This window comes from Alosa alosa, chromosome 1 (genome assembly GCF_017589495.1).
Source record: "Alosa alosa isolate M-15738 ecotype Scorff River chromosome 1, AALO_Geno_1.1, whole genome shotgun sequence".
Classification (NCBI taxonomy): domain Eukaryota; kingdom Metazoa; phylum Chordata; class Actinopteri; order Clupeiformes; family Clupeidae; genus Alosa; species Alosa alosa.
The window spans coordinates 49,320,969-49,342,103 of record NC_063189.1 but is presented as its reverse complement, the minus strand read 5'-3'; the positions used below and the strand labels follow the sequence as shown (position 1 = coordinate 49,342,103).

Below are 21,135 nucleotides of genomic sequence, written 5' to 3'. Positions count from 1 at the left end.
GCTTCGCTTGCAGGAGCAGGAGATGGTGAAGCGACGGTGACGGGCAGGAAGTTTCTCAGCGGGTGGAGGTAACGCAGGTCCGGTGGGCCGGGGCAGAAGGTGGAGGAGACTGTGGTTGCCGGAGGGGGCCCGCCCGTGGTTGGAGGTGGGCGCACAGGGCTGAAGGGAGAGGCCCCTACTGTTCAGGTAGGGGTTGGGACGTGGAAAGCGTGAAGCGGCTTTATGGGTTTAAATACGTGTTTTTGATGGGTTGTATCTGTGTTTGTATGTCGGGTGTTGTTTTGATACAAAAGTGACGCAAAGAAAATGCAAGTGGAAAGCGTTTTGGTATATGTGTGTATGCCGCTGTTTGCCGGCCTGTGTGCCTGCTTGTTGATGTTATGTGTTATTGTTTATGTAGTTTCAGTCTAGTCTTACTCAACTTCCTTCTGTATCTTTTGTGTGTTGTATTATGTGTATCTCCCGTGTTGTGTTTGCCGCTTGCTCTGTTTATATTCAATAAAAAAAAATTGTTCTTACTGTTTAATATCTGATACGCCTCTACCCGAGGACCATATATTAATCTGATTTTTGGAACAGACGGGAAGAGGGGTCGGTTCATCTCACCACGACCCGGTATTGCAGCTACCCGGGGAACGTGCACATCCTTTGACTGTAAGAAAAGAACCAACCTATGGAACTGACTGACTGACTGACTGATCACTGACTGACTGACTGACTGACTGACTGACTGACTGTGATATCCTCCTTAGCAGAGTAGACACAGCAGGAGTCCTTGCCAGGTGTATAACCGCTGCCACTCTTTTCGGCCCCTTTTGTGTTTTCTCACTTCTTTACTCTTTTTTTTTTTTTTTAAAATTTAGCAATATTGATAACTGCCTTGTTGCCACTGGGCAACGCCTTGAGTCACCCTCATGTCCACGCACCGCGCCACCATACTCCGTCCGCCGCGCTTGTGGCAGCCATCGCCGGTTTCTTCATCGACAAATCTTTCGCTTTTTACTAAAGATTTCGTGGAGGGAACTGCCCGAAGCGACGGTATTTTTGAAGCTCGGTCAGCGGAGCTGCACCGCCTGTCCAAAGTCAAGCGCTGTGGCAGCTTTTGAGCCGGCGGCGGCGGCGGTCCGCTTTGCTGGCCCCGCCTCCCCGCACCATGTGAGCGCTGGGGCGTTGCCAGAGGCCGCCGGACCCCGCGGTAGTTGGGGTATCGCTTTCCTCGGCCTTTTGGCCAAGACTGGGCGTGTAGTATCTGTTCTTATCAACGGCATCACCCAGACAGCCGGCTATGTGTCTGAGGCGGATGCGGTGGACGTGGAAAACAGGCATGCTATGCAGTTCTGGATCCCGGCCGCGGAGGGAGGAGTTTTCTATGAGCCGTTTGAGCGGCGATCGAAGGGGCTGTTGGGGGCGACGGACAAGGAGGTGTTGTGCCGCTGGCTGCCAACGGAGGGGCTGACGACGTGACCTTCCGGCTCGTGACATGTTGGTGGCGGTTCGGCGTGGAAGGATGCTGGGGACGGTCACGGGTCGGCACCGTGGGGAGTATGGACTGGCGAATGAGGTTTTCAAGGCCCGAGGGTTTCGCAGGTGCAGGTCTTCAACCCCCACGGCTGGAAGAGGATGTCCGCTGGTCTGTTGGGGCGGTATTGTACGGAGGTGTCACAAGGACGGCGGTCGCGATGCCAACGGCTTCTTGGATCGGGAAGTGGTCAGACTGCGGGTTGTTTCGGGTTAGAAGGGAACGCTGCAGCGGCCGTCACTATGTTGGGGGCCTGACAGAGGGAGTGATTATTATTCGGACTTAAGCAAGGAGGTTAGTTGTGGGAGGGGCATTTTATGGAGTCAATGTACTGTGCTGGCTTGTTTAAGTGTGTGGGCCCAAGGAACATTTGGTGAAGGACTGTAAGAAGTTGAGGGAATGTGCTTTGTGTGGGGCGACGGACCATCTTTTGGGGGCTGCAGCGGAGGAGTTACGTGTCGGCTCTGGTGAAGGCTGTGAGTATGTGGAGGAAGGATCATCAGCCCGCGGCTTGCCAGGTGGAAGAGTTTCCAGGAGGCTGGAGTGGCGGCTGCGCAAGGGGGGTCTCCACTGTAACCGTGGGGCTTCCTTCTGTGCCCGCTGGGGTGAAGACGGTGTCTGCTGGCGCGACGGTGGCAAGAGCGAGTGGAGCGGAGGTGCCGCGCGCCTCTTGGTGGTTCGAGCTGCTACAGCCAAGAGGGTTGCTGGTGGCTACGCTGCTAGTTTGGCAAAGCCAAGATGCACGCTTTTGCGACTGGTGCTGGTATGGAGTGTGGACGAATTGCTTCTGCTTCTGCCTACAGGAAGGAGATGGCTGAGTTGGCGGCGGCGCGGCTGGGCAGTGAAGCGCCTGCAGGACGGAGGGGGTTCGCTGGGACTCCGGTCCACGCCGGAGCAAGGGTGGCGGGTCTCCTGCCTCACAGTACGAGGCCCCTGCTGGTGGTACGTGCAGAACGCGAAGTGGCGGCGCCTAGTGGCGAGGAGGAGTCGGACGGGTCGACGGGCTCTGGGTGAAGAGGGATCTTTCCCTCCCCCTCGGGGACTTAAGCGATGATGAGGGAATTTGGAAGGACTACTGGACAAGGACTGATTGCTGTATGTTGTGGTGGGATGTTACTGTTGTTGTTGTTTGGAGTGGGTGGCTTGGGGAATGGGGTAAAGCTGTTGTACTGTGTTGATCTGCTATTGTACTGGTGCCCTCTGCTACGCATGTGGGGAAGTGTATGTTGGGCTGTAAGAAAAAAAAAAAAAATCTGTTCTTATCAGTTTAATATCTGATACGCCCTCTACCCGGGACCATATATTAATCTGATTTTGGAACAGGAGACGGAAGAGGGGCTTGCTCCGTCCGGCTCCGCATCGTCCCGTATTGCAGCGACTCCGGGAACGGTGCACATCCCTTGACTGTGTAAGAAAAGAACCAACCCAGTGGAACTGACTGACTGACTGACTGACTGACTGACTGACTGACTGACTGACTGACTGACTGACTGACTGACTGTGATATCCTCCTTAGCAGAGCAGACACAGCAGCAGGAGTCCTTGCCAGGTGTGTTGGCCAACCGCGCCACCTCCCCTTTTCGCCCCTTTTGTGTTTTCCGCCCTTTTTTTTTTTTTTTTTTTTTTTTTTTTTAATTTAAAGGGGCTGTTGATAACTGCCGTCTTGTTGCCACTCGGGCAACGCCTTGAGTCACCCTCATCCACGACCGGGCGCCGTTCATGCTCTCCGTCCGGCGTGCCCTGTGGCAGCCATCGCTCAAGGTTTTCTCATCTCGCATAAAATCTTTCGCCTTTACTAAAGATTTCCGTGGAGGGGAACTGCCCCGAGTTTACGGTATTTTGGAAGCTCTGCTTCGGGCGAGCTGCACCTGCCTGTCCAAAGTCAAACGTCGTGGTGTTTTGTTTTGGCGGGCAGGGTCCGCTTTTTTGCTGGCCCCGCCTCCCCAGAAACCATGTGAGCGCGGGGTGTCGCTAGAGGGGCCGCCGGACCCCGGCAGTTGTGGGGTATCGCTTCGCCTTTGGCTAAGACAGCGGGTCGACCTTGGGTGAGAGGAAGGCGGTCCCACCTTGTGGTGGTTTGGACACTCTCATCCGGGAGTTATATTGGTTTGTGTGTTTTTTTCTGTCCCTAAAATTACTGTTTTTTCGCTTTGTTTTTTGTACTGTTTTGTGTTTTTGTCTTTTTACAGGTCTAAGCAGCTGCCTTTTCCTTTGGAGTTCCTTTTAAACATCAGGCCCAGGTAAGCTGCTGTTTAGCTCCTTTTATTGTGTGGTTTTAGCTTGTTTTAGCCTAGCCTTTAGCCTTTTTTAGTTAATTTATTGTCTTAAGTATTTATAGTTTTAGTGGTTTTAGTTTTAGGTTTAGGCTGGTGGTGCCTCCACCATGTCGGGGGCTCTGTGCTGGCATGAGGAGGCACCACAGCCGCACGCTTTAATTTTATTATATAAAAAATGGAAGGCTAATGGAAATGTCCAGATTGGACTTTTCAAGAAAGTGTGTCCAACAAATGCTTGGTTTTAATGCTAGCGATTTGAATTGTTTGGTGACTCTGCCTGGGAACAAAGGGATTTGATGTTAGCTTCCTCGGCTTCACTGCTTAATAGTTTTGGCAACGGTTTGTGACTTGTAAAGACCAGCTCTCCATGTTTGAAGTTGAGAAACTTTCGGACAACTCACAGAAAGTGGTGATTGTTAGAATGTTCAATGAAACTGTGACTGGGGAAGACATTAGCACATGGCTGGCTAGATTTTGGCGCCGTTCGTAGCCCACCAGTTAAGGTTTTAGACGAGGATGGCATTTGGAACTGCTTTCAGGGAGAGTTCCCATTAAACAATGGGAAGACCCGAGCAGTTACCTAGGCCTCCGCCCAGATTCGGGCTCTATGATTGTGTTGGGAGAGAACCGGGGCTACATCCACTACCAAGGGATGCCTAAGCTGTGTCGCAAATGCGACCAGCTTGGGCATCTTGGGCCGGGCTGCAAGCAAGAAATTGTATGCAGGAAGTGTAGAAAATTGGGCATCTTTTCAAGATTGCACAAATGGCAGAAAGTGTAATCTCTGTGGAGTTTCATCCCATCTCTACAGAGATTGCCCTAGCTCTTTTGCCAACAAGCTAAAGGCTACCAAAATGGCCGCAATGGCCGGCCGCCGCATGGCCCAGAACAAGAACAGGAAGAGAAGGGGCAAAATGGAGGAAGGGGTGGTCCCTGAAGTTTTGGAGGGAAACCTCCAGCCAGCTTCAGGGACTAGCCGGGCGGCTACGAGCAAAGCTAACACCCAGGCAGAGTCAGAGACGGATTGGAGGCCACGCCCCTCCCAGCTGGAAAAGGAGATGGAGCAGGCGGAGGAGGAGCCTGAAGGAGAGAAGGAAGCCCCAGCCTCCCGAACCACTGAGGAGGTGAGTGTGGCCTCTGAGGGGGCTGAAGCACCTGCTTCACTCCCCAACCGCGCAGCATAAGAGACCTTTAGAATCTCCTCTGTCAGAAATGACAGAGAAGAAAACTTCGGTGATACTGTCTTCAGATAGTTCCTCTTCGAAGATCTGAATCGACTGTGGCCAGTGGACGTGAAGTGTCTTTTATGCGCATGGCTAAGAGCATCCACGCCAAGGGCAACGCAGAGGTTTTTCTGCCGAAATAACGCTGGAGACACCAGTGACCCTTCTGGACCAAATTCATTGGTCATAAAGGAGGAGCAGGTGTCACAGGAGATCAACCCCGGTTGATCTCCACTTGTTTTTTAAAACATGTCTCTGTAATTTTAACTCTGTCGTGTCCATTTTTATCATACTGCTCATGAGTCTCACAATCTCAACAATCAATGTAAGAAGTGTGAAGACTCTAGTGAGAGCTCAGAGCATTTTATCCCTGTTGAGCACTCTGAATGCAGATATATTTCTGCTGCAAGAGTGCTCCTTGCCTTTTTAAAGAACTACAGCAAGTGGGAACAGATGTGGACCCCCCCGGACCCTCCATATGGAGCGGGTCCAATTTTAACAAAGCTGACGGGGTCGCCATTTTAATTAAAATCCACACATCTGGTGAAGGGCAGCACAGTGGTGAGACCCGGACGGCCCTTTTAACCCACTTGACTGTTTTAGACAGGGATTTTAATGTTCTTAATGTGTATGGTTTTAATGATAAACACGACCGACACGACCTTTTAATAGAACTGCAGCCCCACATGCTAGGGAGGGCTCCCCTAGTGGTCGGAGGGGATTTTAACTGTGTTTTAAGCAGACATGACAGAAAGAAGGTAGGGGAGGATTTTAAATTAGACAAAACATCTGTGGTTTTAAAAAACATAATTAAAGATTTTAACTTAGTCGACTGTTACAGAAAAGTGCATCCACGGGAGGAGGGCTTCACCTGGCACAGTGGTGACGGCCCCAGCCTCCGTGACGACTATGTTTTAACAAGAGATTGCCCGCCCACGGATGCTACATTGACCCCCCTCTTCTTTTCAGATCACTGCATGCTCTCCTGCACCCTTTCACTCCCCACAGGTGTGACTGTAGGTGGAGGGCTGTGGAGGCTGAACTGCTCCCTGTTACAGGATGAGGAGATAGTTAGAGAATACAGGGAGCAGTTCAGCCTCTGGCAGACCCTCCAAGACCTTTACGATTCACGAGCACACTGGTGGGCAAATGGTGAAGGGTAGGACCAAGACGTTTTTTAAGATAAAAGGTAAGGACAAGAAAGAGAGAGAGAGGAGGTGCATGTTGGGGCTGCAAAAAAGATTACAGAGATATTTTAACCTTTTAAACGAAGGATTGGATTTTAGTGAAGAAATAAAAAGAGTGAAAAATGAAATGTCAGTTTTAGCCGAACAACAGAGTAAGGGAACGATTTTAAGAAGTAAAGAAAAAAAAAGAAATGGAAGAAGGTGAAAAATGTACAAGGTTTTTTTTTAAGAAAATAATTTCCAGAGGGGGTGGGATAATGAAATTAAAAGAAGAAGGGAGGGAAGAAACCTGCATAGAGGGAATTTTAAAAATGGTAGAAGAATTTTATGGGGACCTCTATGCAGAAAAAAACGTACATTTAGAAATAATGGAAGAGGTTTTAGAGTTCTTAAGTTCAACAGTTTTAAATCAGAAGTTTTTAACGGAAGATTTTACATTGGTTGAAATTTTAAAATGTCTTAAAGGTTTTAAAACAGGAAAGTGCCCGGGAGAGGACGGACTCCCCGTGGAATTTTATGTTACCTTTTATGACATTTTAGCCAATGACATGTTGACTGTTTTTAAAGAATTTGACGAACTCGACCGACTTCCAGACAGCTTTAGGACAGGGATAGTTTCATTACTTCACAAAAAAGGTGACAGGACTGACTTAAAGAATTGGAGACCAATCACACTTTTAAATTTGGATTGTAAACTTTTTAGCAGACTTTTAGCACTACGTATGTCAACTGTTTTAGAGGACGTGATCCACCCGGATCAAGTCTGTGCCGTACCTGGAAGGAGGATCACGGACAGCCTAGTGCTGGTCCGAGACGCCATCTGTTTTGCGAGAGACAGAAATATTAGGCTTTTAGTATTAAATTTAGATTTTGAGAAAGCTTTTGATCGGATTCGCGACCAGTACCTTTTAAAGGTACTGCAAAAAATGGGGTTTCCAGGGAGGTTTTAAAGTGGGTGGGTTTGCTGTATACAGAAATATACAGCAGAATTCGTGTAAATGGGCACCTCACAAATGCGCTTTTAGTGTGCTCTGGCGTCCCGCCAGGGGTGTCCTCTATCCCCACTCCTGTTCGTTGCGTGCATCGAGCCGCTGGCACAGATCTTGAGAAGGGACAAATGGATCAAAGGACTTGACTTGCCAGGTGGACTGACCGCGACATGCACTCTGTACATGGACGACGTGACCCTTTTATTAAATGACGTTTTATCGGCCCAAAGAGCACTCGACTTGACTGACTGGTACGGAAGGGCCTCGGGCGCCAAGCTCAACAGGAGCAAGTCCGAGGCCCAGCTCTTTGGGCCGTGGGGTGACGTAAGACCAGATCTGGCAGTAGATTTTAAACAGACAGACATTCGAATTTTAGGTATTAAATTTGACAATGAGGGTGGTGGACGGGGCAACTGGACTGACGCGTTAGGGAAAGTTAGGCAACGACTGGGGTTCTGGGGACTAAGACAGTTGACGTTTGAAGGTAAGGTTTTAATTTTTAAAGCAGTTATCTTACCTTTGCTTTTATTACTGTGTTCTGTTTTTAGTCCCCCCAAAACTTTTCTTTTAGGTCTGGACCGGGCGGTGTTTTATTTCCTGTGGGGGTCCAAATGGGAGAGATTGAGAAGGGAGGTCCTTAAAAAGAGGAAGGAGAACGGAGGAAAGGGCCTCCCGGACCCCCACCTGTTTTTAGGCAGCAACTTCACCGCCCTGCATTTTAAATACGCAACGACCCCATCCAGAGAGAACAAGACTGCCACCATGGTGAAATTCTGGATGGGGTCCTACCTCAGACAGTTGCGGATTTTAGATACAGACCACCGTTTTCCAGTTGCTTTTAACCTACCAAAAGAGTATTGTTTTATTAAGAAATTTTTAAACAAATATGATTTTAAAACAAGTGATGTCACAATTTTAACTAATGCTAAAACTCTTGTCTCTCTTGTGCAGGACCGGGAAGCAGTGAGCCCCGTTCCCGGCCTCACACTCAGTGAGGCCAAGCAGGCTTGGAGGAACGCTGCCCACCCCGCCCTCCAGAACAAGCTGAAGGATCTGGCGTGGATGGCGCTCCATGAGGTCCTCCCGGTCAGAGCCGTGATGCACTCCCGGGGCATGGGGAAAATCAACACCTGCCCACGTCCAGGATGCGGCCAACCTGAGACCGTGCGGCACCTGCTCTGGGAGTGCGGCGTGGCGAGGGACCTGTGGGCCGATACCGGCCCCCTGCAATGCCCGAGCCTGCCAGCAGGGGAGGTCCCCCCAAGCTACCAACTAGTGGTCAGCGGGGTGGGCCAGGGCGCCACCACCATCCCAGCCGCCGACTTTGCCGCGCTCTGGCTCACCCTAAACTGCATCAAAGCCGCATTGTGGACCTCCCGCAACCTGCTGGTGGGGAAGCGCGTGACGGTGCCCCTGCCAGCGTTACGGCGGCTGGTGACATCTACGCGGCAGGAGGCCGCCCCGCCGCCATTCGGGAGGAGGGGCCGGGTCTCAAACAGAAGGTTCCCCCCCCCACGGCTGCTGGCTCCCGCCGACGCACCCCCACCACTACCATCACGGGACGGAGCAGCGGGCGGAGGGGAGGACCTCCACTGGGCGCATCCGCGCTTGCCTCGCTCTTCTGGAGAGCGGGGTGGAGCCTCTTGTTAGTGGCTCACCCCGGTCCGGCACAACGGAGACTTTTTAATGGACTCTTAGTGCATTTTATTACATTTGGAACTCTTTTAAAAGCGTGGACTTTTATCATCCTTTTACACAAACATGAACTTTTAAACACACACATGGACTTTACACACACAGACACAGTTTTAAAACAAAAATGGCTTTTTTAGACAAAACGATTTTATTTTTGTAAAAATGTGCTGTAAAAAATTATGAAAATGTAAAATGTGAAATGAAAATGCAAAATGTGAAAAGAATGAAAACCATGTGATGTGATGATAATGTGATGAAATGATGAAAGAAAAATGAAAATGTACCACAAAGAAATTCCATGAAATGTAAAAAAACAAATCAAAATGTAAATGCAAAACATGAGTTGGTGACAATAAAAGTTTTCCAAAAAAGGAAAATCTGTTCTTATCAGTTTAATATCTGATACGTCCTCTACCCGAGGACCATATATTAATCTGATTTTTGGAACAGGGAGACGGAAGAGGGGCTTGCTCCGTCCGCCTCCACGATCGACCGTATTATTGCAGCGACTCGGGACGGTGCACATCCCTTTGACTGTGTAAGAAAAGAACCAACCCAGTGGAACTGACTGACTGACTGACTGACTGACTGACTGACTGACTGACTGACTGACTGACTGACTGACTGACTGACTGACTGTGATATCCTCCTTAGCAGAGCAGACACAGCAGCAGGAGTCCTTGCCAGGTGTGTTGGCCAACCGCGCCCACCTCCCTTTTCGCCCCTTTTGTGTTTTCCCCCTTTTTACTTTTTTTTTTTTTTTTTTTTTTTTTTTTTAAAATTTAAAGGGGCTGTTGATAACTGCCGTCTTGTTGCCACTGGGCAACGCCTTGGAGTCACCCTCATGTCCACGACCGGCGCCGTTCATGCTCTCCGTCCGGCGTGCCCTGTGGCAGCCATCGCTCGGGTTTCTCTTCATCTCGTACAAATCTTTCGCCTTTTACTAAAGATTTCCGTGGAGGGAACTGCCCCGAGTTCACGGTATTTTGGAAGCTCTGCTTGGTGGAGCTGCACCTGCCTGTCCAAAGTCAAGCGTCGTGGTGTTTTGTTTTCTTGTGGCGGGCGTCCGGCTTTGCTGGCCCCCTCCCCCGTAACCATGTGAGCGCAGGGGCGTCGCTAGAGGGGCGCCGGACCCGCGGCAGTTGTGGGGGTATCGCTTCGGCCTTTTGGCTAAGATCAAGGTAGTATCTGTTCTTATCCACTGGGATTACCTGAGGCAGCGATGGTGGATCGGTTGGCCGAGTTGAAGGGGATACCGAAGCAAGCGATCCGGTACGTGATCCCGGAGGCGAGGAGGACGGAGTTGGATCGGGCTGGGTTTGGAGAGGTCATCCTCAAAGCGCGTGCTGGGATTATCGGGGAGCTGACGCGTGCTGTGCCTGCAGGACTACCCGGCGGGGGGTGGCTGGATGTCACCTTTAAGGCGGAGGAGGACCTGCGAATTCGGCGTGAAGGGGATGGTGACAAACAGATTACAGGGATCAGCGCCTGGAATACGAGGTCAACGTGGTGGTGGTGCAGGTGCTCAACCCGCACGTGTTGGAGATGGACGTGCGGTGGTTCCTGAGCCGATATTGCAGTTCGGTGTCACCAGGGGAGAAGGTCGTGGACTCTAACGGATTCTGGACTGGAAAGTGGAGGTACTGTGTGCGTTTTCGTGTCTCTGGGGAGGGCCGCCAGCTGCGGCCTCCGCATTTGTTTGCTCTGGGGACGGATCGAGGGAGGGTGTTTTTGCCGGACTTGCCGACTGTTTGTTGGGGATGTGGGGAAGAGGGACATTTGAGGAGGGATTGTGTGGCGCAGCGGTGTGTTCGTTGTGGGGTGGTGGGGCATGTGGTGAAGGACTGTGGGGAGGGAAGGGAGTGTTCATTGTGTGGGGCTAAGGATCACCTCTTTCTGAGGTGCCCTAAGAGACAGAGCTATGCGGGAGCGGTGGTGGGGCTATCTGGTGGTGGGAGGGTTTCTGTTTCCCAAGCAGGGGCTCCTTTGGCGACTGGTGTGTTGGAGCAGAGGTCGACTGGACTAGCGGCGGCTGGTGCTAGTGGAGTGACGGGAGCTGCAGTGTCTGCTGGTGGTGCGGGAGCTGGGCCGCATGGTGGCTGCCTGGTGGCTACGGCTAACGCTAGGCCGCATGGCAGCCAAGATGGCCGCCCAGAGGTCGGAGGGACGGCGGGGTCGAAGGGCAGGCCGGGCGTGGCTACGGAGAAGGTCGGGACGCTGAACTGGGCGGAGGCAACGGCCTCCCAGGAAGAGGAGATGGCGGAACTGGCGATGGTGTCTGGGAAGCGCCCCCTGGAGGGTGGAGGTCCGGAGAGTGCTCCTGCGCGGCGTCAGCGGCCGGGGGAGGGGGGCGGTCACTGATGCGCCTCCCCTGCCCCTGGTGGCTGAGTCGGGGACTACGGGTGAGATGGTGGAGCTGGAGTCGGATGAGTCGGCGGATTCGAGGAGTCGGTGGCGGAGGGACTGCAGAACGGGGGAGTCGCCCCCCCTCCCCAGCTTGCTGGGTGGGATGTGGATAGTTTGAAGGGAACTATGGGTATGGACTAGTGGGGCGCATGCTAGGGTTGTTTTTGGGGAGGATTAAAGATGGAGTTGGGGTTGGGAGGGTGTTGTGGGTTTGTTTGTATAATGACTAGTAGGGAGTGGTTTGTTTATCTGTGGGTTTGTGATGTTGGCTGTATGTGAGTGTATAAATGCCCTTGTTGGTAGGTTGGATTTATGTTTGTGTGTCTGGCCTTCGGCCTTTATTTTGGGGGGGGGTCCCTAGGGGCTGGTCTTGCCCGGCTAGGTCCCCGTGGCTATTCTGGTTTTTTGTATTTTGTTAAATTTGGTTTTCCTTTTTGTAATTTTGGTGTCCATGGGGACATACTTGTATGATTGTTTAATTTGGGTTATGCAATAAACGAAAAAAAAAAATCTGTTCTTATCAGTTTAATATCTGATACGTCCTCTACCGAGGACCATATATTAATCTGATTTTGGAACAGGGAGATGGAAGAGGGGCTTGCTCCGTCCGCTCCACGATCGACCCGCATTGCAGCGACTCGGGAACGGTTTATCCCTTGACTGTGTAAGAAAAGAACCAACCCAGTGGAACTGACTGACTGACTGACTGACTGACTGACTGACTGACTGACTGACTGACTGTGATATCCTCCTTAGCAGAGCAGACACAGCAGCAGGAGTCCTTGCCAGGTGTGTTGGCCAACCGCCACCTCCCTTTTTTTCGCCCCTTTTGTTTTTCCCCCCCTTTTACTCTTTTTTTTTTTTTTTTTTTTTTTTTTTAAAAATTTAAAGGGGCTGTTGATAACTGCCGTCTTGTTGCCACTGGGCAACGCCTTGAGTCACCCTCATGTCCACGACCGGCGCCGTTCATGCTCTCCGTCCGCGTGCCCTGTAAGCAGCCATTTCCGGGTTTCTCTTCATCTCGCATAAAATCTTCGCCTTTTACTAAAGATTTCCGTGGAGGGGAACTGCCCGAAGCTACGGTATTTTGGAAGCTCTGCTTTTCCGGAGCTGCACCTGCCTGGTCCAAAGTCAAGCCGGCCGTGGTGTTTTGCTTCTTGTGCTCCATGTCCGGCCCATGGCCCCCCCCCCCCCAGAATAATGTGAGCTGCTACGCCGCTAGAGGGGGCGCCGACCCGATGCAGTTGTGGGTATCGGCTTCGCCTTTTGGCTAAGATCATGTAAGCAGAGGTAGCGATGGTGGCTATTGAAACATGGAAGGGATCCCAGTTGAATTCGTTCCTGGTGCCGTGGAGAAGAGGCATGATGACCGAGGTTTTGGAGCGTCAAGGTCGCCATGAGCTTCGGGTGACGGATAAGGAGGTGCTGTGCCTGGGGAGGATGGGGGACCTGTTATGACCCGATCCTTCCTCGACGTTGGGCGGGATGAATGAGGTGTATCGGTGATGGTCGATTCCGTCTGGGAAAACCGTGGCGGAGGGGATGTGTGCGGCGAAGTGGGGTGCGACCAACACTGTCGTGGTGCAGGTCTTCAACCCCCACGTGCTGTTGGAGGATGTCCGGAGCTTTCTGGAGCGGTACTGTATAGACTTGTCAGATGGGCAGCGGATGTTGGACTCTAATGGATTCTGGACAGGAAAGTGGAGTTTCATCAGCTGGGCTTCGCCTTGCAGTCTAGGGGGTCGTGGTGCCGGCCTCCCTATCGTTGCTCTGGGACCTGACCGTGGGAGAGTGTTCATACCGGACTTGCCAAGTGAGTGCTGGGGGTGTGGGGGTGAGGGGCATTTGCGTGGGGAATGTACTGTTAAATCATGTTTGCGCTGTGGGGCTGTGGGACACGTGGTGAAAGATTGTATTGAGTTGAAGGAGTGTGTTTTATGTGGGGGGACTGACCATTTGTTTGCTGGGTGTGCTAAACGTCGTAGCTATGCTGGGGTGGTGACTGGCGCTGCGGGGGACTCTGCTCTTGGTACGGGGTCTCCCGCGGTGTCGGGTGAGGGGAAGCAGAGGCCTGCAAAGACGGTGCCGGTGGTGGAGAAGACGGGGACTGGGAGTGGAATGTTGGTGACGGTGCCTGCTGTGCCTGCTGGTGGTGTGGTGGCTGGATCGCAGGGTAGCTGGTACGCTCGCACCACGGGTTACGCTTTGCCGCATGGCCAGGCAAGATGGGTCACCGAGGTCAGAAAGCTTGCTGGGTCAGAGGGTCGTGGGCTGTGGGGAAGAGGGTGGAGTCCAGCTGGGCAGATGCTTCTGTCGCAGAGAGCAGAGATGGTGGAAGGTCGGGCGTGACGGGGCAGAAGCCCTCTAGTGGATGGGAGGAACGCCAGGTCCGTGGGCGCAGAAGGTGGAGGATATTGTGTTTGTACGGGGGCCGGGGCCCCGGTGTGGTTGATAAGGAAGTGCAGGGGCTGGGAAGGCCGCCCCTACTGTTCAGGTGGGGGGTTGGGACGTGGAGAGCGTGAAACGGACGATGGGTTTGGGTTGAAGTGTTTTGTATGATGGGGTTGTGTATCTGTGTTTTTGTGTTTGGGGTGTTTGTTTTGATGTATGGGGTGGGATTAAACAGTGTATCAGGTGGGTGGGTAAGGTTTTGGTATGTGTGTGTATGCCTTTCAATGTGTGTTTGGCCGGGCCTGTGTGCCTGGTTTTTGTGATGTTATGTGTTATTGCTTATGGTGGCAGCCTCTAGTCTAGCTTTAAATTAATCTCCTTCTGTCTCTTTGTGTGTTGTGTGTATTATGTGTATATCTCCTGTGTGTTGTATTTTCAAGGCTGCTTGCTCTGTTTATATTCAATAAAAAAAAAAAAAATCTGTTCTTATCAGTTTAATATCTGATACGCCCTCTACCCGAAATCATATATTAATCTGATTTTGGAACAGGGAGACGGAAGAGGGGCTTGCTCCACCGGGCTCCACGATCGACCCCGTATTGCAGCTTAATTCGGGAACGGTGCACATCCCTTTGACTGTGTAAGAAAAGAACCAACCCAGTGGAACTGACTGACTGACTGACTGGACTGACTGGACTGACTGACTGACTGGACTGACTGACTGACTGTGATATCCTCCTTAGCAGAGCAGACACAGCAGCAGGAGTCCTTGCCAGGTGTGTTGGCCAACCGCCACCTCCCTTTTCGGCCCTTTTGTGTTTTCCTTTTTTTTTTTTTTTTAAAATTTAAAGGGGCTGTTGATAACTGCCGCCTTTGTTGCCACTGGGCAACGCCTTGAGTCACCCTCATGTCCACGACCGGGCGCCCGTTCATGCTCTCCGTCCCAAGCGTGCCCTGTGGCAGCCATCGCCGGTTTCTTCATCTCATCAGACAAATCTTTCGCTTTACTAAAGATTTCCGTGGAGGGAACTCCGCCCCGAAGTTTACGGTATTTTTGAAGCTCTTGCTTCGGGCGGAGCTGCACCTGCCTGTCCAAAGTCAAAGCCGCGTGGTGTTTTGTTTTGCGGGCGGCGCGGTCCGGCGACTAGCCCCGCTTCCCTGAAACCATGTGAGCGCTGGGGCGCTGCTGAGGGGTCGCCGGACCCCGCGGTACGGTGGGGTATCGCCGCCTTTTGGCTAAGATCAAGTAGCAGAGATAGCGATGGTGGCCATTGAGACATGGACGGGGATCCCAAAGTTTGGAATTCGGTTCCTGGTGCCGGTGGAGAAGAGGGCTATGCTGACTTCGAGGTTTTTTGGAGCAAAAAATCGCCAAGGAGGCGTAACGGACAAGGAGGTGCCAGTTTGCAGGAGGCGGTGGATGGACCTGTTTCGACTTGACCTTCCGGACGGCGGCGGGGATGATCGAGGGGGTGATTGGGAGAATCCGACTAGGAACCCGCGGAGGCTAAGGGATATATGTGCGAAGCGGGTGCGACCAACACTGTCGCGGGTGCAGGTCTTTAACCCCCACGCTGTTGGAGGATGTCTGGAGCCTGAACGGGTACTGCATCGACTTGTCGGATGGGGAGCGGATACTGACTCAATGGATTTTGACAGGAAAATGGAGCTTTATTGCGGGCTTTCGCTCGTCTGGGGATCGTGTGGTGCGGCCGCCCTACGCGTTTGCTCTGGGACCTGACCGTGGGAGAGTTTACATACCGGACTTGCCGCAAGTGAGTGCTGGGGTTGTGGGGTGTGGGGCATTTGCGCGGGGACTGTACCGTTAAGTCGGTTTGCGCCAGGGGCTGTGGGACATGTGGTGAAAGATTGTGTTGTTGAAGGAGTGTTTTATGTGGGGACTGACCATTTTGTTTGCTAGGTGTCGGCAAAGGCTGAGTTATGCTGGGGTGGTGACTGGCGCCCGCGGGGTTCCTGCTCTTGGTAATGGGGCTCCCGCCGTGCGTCGGGCGAGGGAAGCAGAAGCCTGCAAAGATCGGTGCCGTGGTGGTGGAAGACGGGACTGGGAGCAGAAAGTGGTGGTGCCGCCCGCCTGCTGTGTCTGCTGGTGGTGTGGTGGCTGGAGCGATGGTAGCCAGGCTGGCTGCTTGGCGGCCATTTCGCTACCGCTTAAGTCGCATGGCGGGCAAGATGGCCGCCTGAAGGTCAAAGGCTGCGCTAAACAGAGGTCGGCTGTGGGGAAGAAGGTGGAGACCAGCTGGGCAGATGCTTGCCGCGAGGAGCAGGAGATGGTGGAAGCGATCGGCGGTGACGGGGCAGTGAAGTCCCTCAGCGGGTGGGAGTGTAACGGGTCCGGGGGCGGCAGAAGGTGGAGGAGACTGTGGCTGTGGCCGAGGGGGGCCCGCCCGGTGGTTGGAGGTGGAAGTGCACAGGGCTGGAAGGGGAGAGGCCGCCCCACTGTTCCAGGTAGGGGGTTGGGATCGGAAAGCCGAAGAAGCCGGGCTGGCGGGTTTGGGCTGATGTGTTTTTTGTGATGGGGCTGTGTATCTGTGTTTCTGTGTTTGTGGGTGTGTTGCCTTGATGTATGGGGTGGATTAAACAGTGTGTTGCAGGGAAAGGTTTTTGGTTTATATGTGTATGTTTTCGGTGTGTTTGGCGGGCCTGTGTGCCTGGGTTTTGTTGATGTTTATGTGTTATTGTTTATGGTGGCAGCCCCCAGTCCAGTCTTAATTAACTTCCTTCTGTATCTTTTGTGTGTTGTGTGTATTATGTGTGTATCTCCTGTGTGTTGTAGCTTCAAGGCTGCTTGCTCTGTTTATTCATTCAAAAAAAAAAATTGTTCTTATCAGTTTAATATCTGATACGCCCTCTACCCGGTGACCATATATTAATCTGATTTTGGAACAGGGAGACGGAAGAGGGCTTGCTCCGCCCGCTTCCACGACGACCCGGTATTGCAGCGACTCCGAAACGGTGTACATCCCTTTGACTGTGTAAGAAAAGAACCAACCCAGTGGAACTGACTGACTGACTGACTGACTGACTGACTGACTGACTGGACTGACTGACTGACTGGACTGACTGTGATATCCTCCTTAGCAGAGCAGACACAGCAGCAGGAGTCCTTGCCAGGTGTGTTGGCCAACCGCGCCACCTCCCTTTTTCGCCCCTTTTGTGTTTTCCCGCCCTTTTTACTCTTTTTTTTTTTTTTTTTTTTTTTTTAAAATTTAAAGGGGCTGTTGATAACTGCCGCTTTGTTGCCACTAAGTAACGCTTTGAGTCACCTCATGTCCACGACCGGCGCCGTTCATGCTCCTCCGTCGGCGTGCCTGTGGCAGCCATCGCCGGGTTTCTTCTTCATCTCGCATAAATCTTTCGCCTTTACTAAAGATTTCGCGGAGGGAACTGCCCCGAAGTTTACGTATTTTGGAAGCTCTGCTTCGGGCGAGCTGCACCTGCCTGTCCAAAGTCAAGCCGCCGTGGTGTTTTGTTTTGGCGGGCGGCGCGGGTCCGCTTTTGCTGGCCCCTCCCCCTCGTGAACCATGTGAGCGCTGGGGCGCTAGAGGGGCCGGACCCCGCAGTTGTGGGGTACGCCGCCTTTTTGGCTAAGATCAAGTGTAGTATCGTTCTTATCAGTTTAATATTCGATACGCCCCTCTACCCGAGGACCATATTAATCTGATTTTGGAACAGGGAGACGGAAGAGGGGGCTTGCTCACCCGCTCCCACGACGACCCGGTATTGCAGCCACCCGGGAACGGTGCACATCCTTTGACTGTGTAAAGAAAAGAACCAACCCAGTGGAACTGACTGACTGACTGACTGACTGACTGACTGACTGACTGACTGACTGACTGACTGACTGACTGACTGTGATATCCTCCTTAGCAGAGCAGACACAGCAGCAGGAGTCCTTGCAGGTGTGTTACAACCAACCACCACCTCCCTTTTTCGCCCTTTTGTGTTTTCCCCGCCCTTTTTTTTTTTTTTTTTTTTTTTTTTTTTTTAAAATTTAAAGGCTGTTGATAACTGCCGCCTTGTTGCCACTGGGCAACGCCTTTGGAGTCACCCTCATGTCCACGACCGGGCGCTGTTCATGCTTCTCCGTCCGGGCGTTCCTGTGGCAGCCATCGCCGGGTTTCTCATCTCGCATAAAATCTTTCGCTTTACTAAAGATTTCCGCGGAGGGGAACTGCCCCGAAGTTTACGGTATTTTTTGGAAGCTCTGCTTTCACGGAGCTGCACCTGCCTGTCCAAAGTCAAGCGCCAGGTGTTTTGTTTTAGCGGCCGCGGCAACTTTTTGGCCCCCATACCCCCAGAAACCATGTGAGCTGGGGGCGCCGCTAGAGGGGCCGCCGACCCTGCAGTTGTGGGGTATCGCCGCCTTTGGCTAAGATCAAGTGTAGTATCTGTTCTTATCAGAAGCGATGGCGGGAGAGTCTGCGGAAACGTGGTTGGGGATTCCCAGGTTCGATAAGGTTCCGGATACCGGTGGAGCATATGGAGGAGCTTTACCGAGCGTTTGGGAGGCTGATGGTGAGGGAAAGGCTGCAGCCGCCGGACAAGGAGGTCCTTTGTTTGCAGAGTACGGTGCAGGGGACATGTTTCGATGTCACTTTCCGGAAGTTGGAGGACATGGAGCGGGCGTATCGGCTGCACATGACGACGGCTGTGCCGGCGCTGCTGAAGGGGGTGAGTGCGGTGAGGTGGGGTGACCTCTCCACGATCGTGGTGCAGGTTTTCAACCCCCACGTCTTGGAGGCGGATGTCCGGTGTTTCTTGGGGCGATATTGTGCAGCGATAGCACCAGCGGAGCGGATCGTGGACATTAACGGCTTTTGGACGGGAAGTGGAGGGTCGCAGGAGGCTTCGGATGGTCGGAGGAGGGGGTTCGGCTGAAGGCGGCCTCCCTTCGCTTTTTTCGCTGGCCCGACCGCGGAGGGTCTTCCTCCGACTTGCCAAGTGAGTGCTGGGGTTGTGGGGGTTTGGGACATCTGCGCAGTCAGTGTACGGTGAAGGCATGTTTACGGTGTGGGATTGAGGGGCATTTTGTTAAAGACTGCAAACAATTGAGGGCTTGTGTTTTGTGTGGGGCAACTGACCACCTGTTTATGGAGGCCCCTAGGCGGCAAGCTGGCTGGTGTGGTGGCCGAGGTCGGGCGGGCTTACCGCCTCGGCGCTGTGGGAACTGTTCTGCCAGCGCAGCCTATCGGTTGCCTGCTGCAGTGAAGACGGTGCCTGCTGGTGAGATGGTGACGAGAGCCTGAGGTGCCTGCAGTCGGGTGGAGGCCAGGGGAGCCTCAGCTTAGGTAGCCAAGATGGTCAGGCTATGGCTATGGCGCCAGGCCGCATGGCCTTCAAGATGGCCGGGTGACTGGTGCTGGAGAGAAGAAAGTGGGATCATGGAGGCTTCTGCCTCCCCCCAGGAAGCAGAAATGGCAGACTGGCGATGAAGGCTCGGGGCTGTGAAGCGCCCCCTGCGGGACGGGAGTGAAGGTGGTTCGCCGGGGACTCCTGTCCGCCGGCGCAAGGGTGTGGGCGGGTCCCCCGCCTCAAATAGGGTATGGGGCCCTGCAGGCGGAGGAAGGTGGTGCTAGGTTCACGGTGTCGGGAGGTGCATGGAGTCTTAGTGGCGCAGGAGGAGTCGGATGGGTCGAATGGCTCTGTGTTGAGGGGGATTCTCTTCCCTTCTCCCTCTTCTTCTCTGGGACTTGCTGGGGGGGTGGGATGAGGGCAATTTAAAGAGGACTACTGGGATGGCGGACTGATTGGGTTGTATGTTGTGGTGGGATGTTACTGTTGTTGTTGTTTGGAGTGGGTGGGTTTGGGGAATGGGGTGTAAAGCTGTTGTACTGTGTTGATCTGCTATTGTACTGGTGCCCTCTGCTGGGCGATGTGGGGAAGTGTATGTTGGGCTGTGTTGGGGAGGATTAAAGATGGAATTGGGGTTGGGAGTGTTTTGTTTGTTTGATGGGTTTGATTGTATAATGTCTTTACTTGTATGGTGGTTTTTGTTTGTCTGTGTGGTCTTTGGGCCACTATTTATTTGTTTTGGGTGGCCTCCTTATGAGGTCGACTCTCGTCCAGACTAGGTTCTGGACGCTGTACTGTATAAATTGTTGTTGCACACGGTGCGACTTCTTTTTATGTGTGTTTTGTATAAAAATAAACTAAAACAGAAAAAAAATCTGTTCTTATCAGTTTAATATCTGATACGTCCTCTACCCGAGGACCATATATTAATCTGATTTTTGGAACAGGGAGACGGAAGAGGGCTTGTCCGTCCGCTTCCACGATCGACCGGTATTGCAGCTTACTCGGGAACGGTGCACATCCTTTGACTGTGTAAGAAAAGAACCAACCCAGTGGAACTGACTGACTGACTGACTGACTGACTGACTGACTGACTGACTGACTGACTGACTGACTGACTGACTGTGATATCCTCCTTAGCAGAGCAGACACAGCAGCAGGAGTCCTTGCCAGGTGTGTTAACCGCCCACCACCTCCTTTTCGCCCCTTTTGTGTTTTTTTCCCCTTTTTTTTTTTTTTTTTAAAATTTAAAGGGGCTGTTGATAACTGCCGCCTTGTTGCCACTGGGCAACGCTTTGAGTCACCCTCATGTCCACCGGGCGCCGCTCATGCTCTCCTCCGGGCGTGCCCTGTGGCAGCCATCGCCGGGTTTCTTTCATCTCGCATAAATCTTTTCGCCTTTTACTAAAGATTTCCGAGGGGGGGAACTGCCCGAAGTTTACGGTATTTTTGAAGCTCTGCTTCATGAGCTGCACCTGCCTGTCCAAAGTCAGCCGCGGGTTTTTGTTTTGGGCGGGCGGGTCCGCTTTTGCTGGCCCCGGGCCTCCTCAGAATCATGTGAGCCGGGGCGCCGCTAGAGGGGGGGCCGGACCTCGCCGCAGTTGTGGGGTATCGCCTCGGCCTTTGGCTAAGACAGCTGCCCACTGCTGTGAGGGAAGGCGTCCTTACCTTGTGGTGGTTTGACACTCTCATCCGGAGTTATATTGGTTTGTGTGTTTTTTTCTGTCTAAAAATTACTGTTTTTTCGCTTTTGTTTTTTTGTACTGTTTTGGTTTTTTTGTCTTTACAGGTCTACAGCCGCCTTTTTCCTTTGAGTTCCCTTTAAACATCAGGCCCAGGTGTTTCTGTTTAGCCCTTTTATTGTGTGGTTTTTAGCTTGTTTTAGCCTAGCCTTTTAGCCTTTTTTTAGTTAATTTATTGTCTTAAGCATTTATAGTTTTAGTGGTTTTAGTTTAGGTTTAGGCTGGTGGTGCCTCCACCATGTCGGCTGCCTCGTGGCATGAGGAGGCACCATTAGCCAGACGCTTTAATTTTATTACAAAAAATGGAAGGCTAATTGAAATGTCCAGATTGACTTTCAAGAAAGTGTCCCAACAAATGCTTGGTTTTAATGCTAGCGAAGTTGAATTGTTTGGT

At 52.4% G+C, this 21,135-nt stretch overlaps 6 non-coding genes and 6 pseudogenes across 6 annotated transcripts; all 12 read left to right on the top strand.

Moving 5' to 3' along the window:
- The first annotated feature begins 2,740 nt into the window (after window positions 1-2,740).
- LOC125309028 lies at window positions 2,741-2,919 on the top strand (annotated as a pseudogene).
- A 352-nt stretch (window positions 2,920-3,271) lies between these two features.
- LOC125308680 lies at window positions 3,272-3,383 on the top strand. The gene has a single exon (XR_007195934.1). It is a non-coding gene; the product is annotated as a U5 spliceosomal RNA (small nuclear RNA).
- A 5,861-nt stretch (window positions 3,384-9,244) lies between these two features.
- LOC125308927 lies at window positions 9,245-9,417 on the top strand (annotated as a pseudogene).
- A 371-nt stretch (window positions 9,418-9,788) lies between these two features.
- On the top strand, window positions 9,789-9,899 carry LOC125308540. The gene has a single exon (XR_007195909.1). It is a non-coding gene; the product is annotated as a U5 spliceosomal RNA (small nuclear RNA).
- Window positions 9,900-11,765: 1,866 nt separating this feature from the next.
- LOC125308966 lies at window positions 11,766-11,953 on the top strand. The gene has a single exon (XR_007196032.1). It is a non-coding gene; the product is annotated as a U2 spliceosomal RNA (small nuclear RNA).
- A 342-nt stretch (window positions 11,954-12,295) lies between these two features.
- On the top strand, window positions 12,296-12,407 carry LOC125308586. The gene has a single exon (XR_007195917.1). It is a non-coding gene; the product is annotated as a U5 spliceosomal RNA (small nuclear RNA).
- Window positions 12,408-14,132: 1,725 nt separating this feature from the next.
- Window positions 14,133-14,317, top strand: LOC125309041. Its single transcript, XR_007196050.1, has one exon. It is a non-coding gene; the product is annotated as a U2 spliceosomal RNA (small nuclear RNA).
- Window positions 14,318-16,491: 2,174 nt separating this feature from the next.
- On the top strand, window positions 16,492-16,670 carry LOC125309075 (annotated as a pseudogene).
- Window positions 16,671-17,279: 609 nt separating this feature from the next.
- On the top strand, window positions 17,280-17,457 carry LOC125308997 (annotated as a pseudogene).
- A 358-nt stretch (window positions 17,458-17,815) lies between these two features.
- LOC125308617 lies at window positions 17,816-17,927 on the top strand. Its single transcript, XR_007195927.1, has one exon. It is a non-coding gene; the product is annotated as a U5 spliceosomal RNA (small nuclear RNA).
- A 1,895-nt stretch (window positions 17,928-19,822) lies between these two features.
- Window positions 19,823-20,023, top strand: LOC125308941 (annotated as a pseudogene).
- A 338-nt stretch (window positions 20,024-20,361) lies between these two features.
- On the top strand, window positions 20,362-20,470 carry LOC125308630 (annotated as a pseudogene).
- Window positions 20,471-21,135: the final 665 nt, after the last annotated feature.